Source organism: Palaemon carinicauda, chromosome 3 (genome assembly GCF_036898095.1).
Source record: "Palaemon carinicauda isolate YSFRI2023 chromosome 3, ASM3689809v2, whole genome shotgun sequence".
Taxonomy (NCBI): domain Eukaryota; kingdom Metazoa; phylum Arthropoda; class Malacostraca; order Decapoda; family Palaemonidae; genus Palaemon; species Palaemon carinicauda.
Window position 1 is genome coordinate 37,566,681 of NC_090727.1, and position 5,000 is coordinate 37,571,680.

Consider the following 5,000-nt stretch of genomic DNA (forward strand, 5'->3'; position numbering starts at 1 on the left):
AGAGAGAGAGAGAGAGAGAGAGAGAGAGAGAGAGAGAGAGAGAGGAGAGAGAGAGTGTGTATTTATGCCATTATCACACCTATACACTAATTTCTATTTCAATAATTCTCAAAAATAAAACAAGAGTAGGGCGGAAAGAAAAAGAATCGAAATAAATTTCAGCAAACTCGATACTTAACAATAGATTTCTTCATAAAATGTCTATTATCTCCTACCTCATCCATCTTCTCCCCATAATCCTCCTCCACCACCAGCCTCTTTTCATCCTCATCCTTTTATTTCTCCTATTCTTCTTCTCTATCTTTAAGCTTTCAAACGAGGCTCAGTGAAGATTTCGCGAACCATTTTATCTACGGCCGATATCAAAAGAGGCCCAATGAAGGATGGATCTGCCTGACTTCAGCATTTTTGGTCAGGGACCAAAGAGCACCTCACCAATTGCTGTCCATGTCAGATGGCTTTTAAGGAAACCCTGCCAACAGATATTACGGACAGATAAAGCTTTTATCGTTATAAACTAAGATCAGACGAGATACTCCAGATAAGATTTAAGAGACAATCAATGTGTGCTTTATTTACCGCTTCAAGAACCAAATTAACTGCTATTATTATGTGAATGTCGTTGTTATTGTTGTTTTATATTATTGAAAACGAAATAAAGAATAATTCTCTAAAATATCAATGCATAGTAATATTTCTTCTGATCTTAAATTAATATGAACAGAAAAATAATGAGAACAATTTAATTTAGATTCTGCACAACGAGAAGAATGTCTCAAAAAGAAAGACTTCCAGTCTATTATTATTATTATTATTATTATTATTATTATTATTATTATTATTATTATTATTATTATTATTATTATTATTATTATTATTATTATTATTATTATTATTATTTTATTAAGCAAACCGTCGGTTGCCTGCAAATATGCGCTTGCAAGAGTAATTTATTTGTAACATTTACTGTCCTGAATTATAGAAAATCTTTTCGAAAATGGCTGCATAAAAGATAGGATAAAACGTAACTACGAAATAACTGGTAAAACAATGGGAAGTAGAAGAAAAATAAAAGATATCTGTGTGTCTGTATGAGAGAGAGAGAGAGAGAGAGAGAGAGAGAGGAGAGAGAGAGAGAGAGAGAGAGAGAGAGAGAGAGAGAGAGAGAGAGAAGAAAGTGTAGAAGAGGAAAAGGAGTAGTAAGAAAAGGAGGAGGAAGAGGAGGAGAAGGTCTCAAAGTCTACTGTCAGTACCAAATTTATTTAATGTAGTAAAATATAGTAACATTGTGGCATGTAAGTCTACGGTAAACACCCGATTAGTTTGATTTACTCTGCTTGCAAAGTAATAAGAGCTTATAGTAAATTTAAGTAAAAAGGAAAGGAACAATTTTTTCTAGCATCAAAGGGAGTGTAAATAATTATGTTTAATGTCTTAAGCTTACGTAATTGGCAGAAAGACAGTAAAAAAACTCGATTGGGAAGTAGAATACCGAATAATGAGGGAAGGTATAATGCAGGAGCCATTTTATTGTTGTTATGATATGGTTAACCATATTGTTTGTTTCAGATGGTTTATAATTGAAAAATCATGACGCATTTGCTTGGAGACTACTTTAGATCAGTATGAAACAACTTTTTCAGGTAATGGTGATTTATTTGGTAGAGTAAGCCAGATTGAAATGAATGGGATTATCTATAACGATATAGCTCCAAATAAAGTTTAGAACTATAGAAAAAAATTAAATAATAATTCTGTCATAAATCTTGCTTATATGTTTATTTATAATTTACTAACTAATAATATGGGAACTTATTTTCTAGTCAGGTATAGTAGTAACAGGAAAAAATAAATAAATAAAATTAATTACAGATTAACTTCAGGTTTCTCCATCAAGTAAAGCAAAAACCCTTTTAACGGCGTTAGTCTGATGAACCTCCAAATATGGCGTAATATACAATGGTGTACAAATGTTCACCCAGCGCGTGTGTGTGTGTTTGTGTGCGTGTAACCAGTGAAGTAATTGAGTTAGCTACGTATTTGCTCATTTAGAAATCACAACCTGTTGCATTGTTCTACAGACAATTGAATAAGAGTTGGGAGTTTGAATGATTTCATTGTCAATGGATCTACGTAGCCTATTGCAGTGTGCTCCAGTAGATTTATTTGTGTAATTCTTATCAATAACCTTAATTGATATACAAAAAAAAGGTATGAATGGATAATGAAAATGATCAAATTAAAACGCTCTTTGAAGCATAGGTTGTTCTCATGGAAGGAGCCAAATGCAAACTTATCATAGCTGAAACTCTGAGCATTGCCCTCCAAGAACCAAAATTGAACCTCAACCTGAGTCAAATCAAAGCCACACACAAATATGGGAGGCGATGGAATGGGGGTGTCCTTCCTCGTCGGAAATACTTCGCTCATTTGGAAGGATATTGCCTCACAGAGAGGTCTAAGAAGAGGAGCTGTTTGTACCGAGTACACCTGGTTCCTACTTGACACAAGAGCTTTCTTGGATTCATAACCAACGCTACTAGTGGTATCTTTGTAGATTCTTTAGTTATTATTATTATTATTATTATTATTATTATTATTATTATTATTATTATTATTATTATTATTATTATTATAAGCTAAGCTACAACCCTAGTTGGTGAAGCAGGAATCTATAAGCGCAATGGCTTTAACAGGGAAAAATAGTACAGTGAGGAAAGGAAGTAAGGAAATGAATAAACTTTATGAAAAGTAATAACCAATTAGAATATTTTAGAACTGCAATAGCATTAAAGCAGAATTTTTCATATATAAACTGTGAAAAGAGACATATCAGCCAGATAATGCACATATTTATATTTCAATCTATATTTGTGTGTATGTCACATATACTTATGCATATAGTCAGTAATGTTTTTTTTTTTTTATAATCATCAATGAATCTTTGAAATACATGTATTCTATTGTAGCTCTTGAAATATCATTTATGAATTATTTGATCTTAACTATAGCTGTATCCTTATATAAAAACTTGATTGTAAAACTACCGTAAATCAGTAATCACGTAATGAAGTCATAGCTTTGGCTAAACCATATTATAGTATAAATATACAAGAAATCAGAAAATATGTTTCTTTTAAAAGGGTATAAAAGCCCCACTCATGAATAGCAGAGACAAGGTGCAGTGACGCTGCCCTATCAAGGACAATTGTCCTAGAGACTGCCCATATATACATATGATCAGCATCCAAGCCCCTTCTCCACTCAAATTAGGACCAAGGAAGGCCAGGAAATGGCTGTTGATGACTCGGCAGGTAGGCTTTTTGGCTCCCCCAAGCCCGTAATCCTTAACTCACAAGGATGGTGATGTTGCAGTGACCAAAGAAACTAACGAGTTCGAGCAGGATTCGAACCCTATTCTGGTGTTCACCACTCAAGGACTTTACCGCATTTGCCACCCCAACCCTCAGTCATACGACAGAGAATGTGAAAAAAAATACGTATTTATATTGACATTAATACGGCAATACTCTTTAATGAGAATGTAATTACTTGAATATATAAACAAACTCTACATTCATTTTATCACTACAACACCTTTTCGATGATACTATATATTTATAAAGTAATAATTTTAAGTAGTTTTAGAATTCCATTTATATATGTGAGTTCAATAAACGTTAAAAGTAGTATACTTCATAATCATATTTCAAAGGTTAGAAAAGAAAGTAAAACGAAAAGAGAAAATGGGAAAATGAAAATATCTTAATATTAGAAAGTTCCTTGAAAATTATAAAGAGCAAATTTATTGCGTATATGCTAAGATATATTTACATACACTGACAGAGACATAATAGTTGTGTTGGCCTATGTGATAACGTCCCTGACTGGTGACTGCCAGACTGGGGTTCGATTCCCTCTCAAACTCGTTAGTTCCCTTGGTCGCAGCAACCTCGCCATCCTTGTGAGCTAAAATTGGTTGTTTGGGGGAGCCTATATGTCTATCTGCTGAGTCATCAGCAGCCATTGCTTGGCCCTCCTCGGTCCCAGCTTAGATGGAGAGGGAGCTTGGGCACTAATATGGGCAGTCTCTAGGGCATTGTGCTACTTGATAGGACAATATCACTGTTCCTTGCCTCTGCCATTCATGAGCGGTCTTTAAACCTTTAATCTTTCAAACATATACATGTGCCCCATCAAAGAGGCTGAGATTGTTCATAGATTTTTTACAAATTTATTATTTCAATATAACTGGGAACTGAACTATAGTGAGTATAATGATTTTTAGCACACAAATGATTTTTAACACACAAATTATTTTTAGCACACAGAGGAGGGTATCAGTATTGAATGATTATCTTATTTCAGCATTCGGTTATAGATTTCTGCAAATCATATTGAGAAGAACGTATTGCAATTTAGGATTTGTTATGCTTTAATTTCCAAGTGTGACTGGGAAATTTGGCAAGCTTATGCAACCATTTACAAGCGCCTAACTAACCTGTCATTAGGAACAGACAGAACGAAATATCATCATACACTCATTCATCCAACATAATTCACCATTGAATACACGGATAGCTCGTGTGCCACGAAAATATTGCTATTCTTCTTATAGTAATTCTTTTCATAGGATTTTATCATAGAGTTCTAATTTAGTTCGATTTCTACCATGCATTACTCCATGAACAAAGACCACTAAGCTATGTGCCAAAATGTACCCAATAAACGTTAAATGTCAAACCATCAGCCAATAAATAAACATGTTTAACAATTTACTCAAGGTCAAGGTGAGAGAGAGAGAGAGAGAGAGAGAGAGAGAGAGAGAGAGAGAGAGAGAGAGAGAGAGAGAGATATTGCTGTGAATGATATGTTTCGCTAAATTGATCAATCATCTAAATATCTTTCATAGACACCAATATACGGTACACCCTAACAGCTATTGAAAAATACATATTAACAAAACAGATCACGCTGTTTTAACTTCCTGCTAGAGTGAG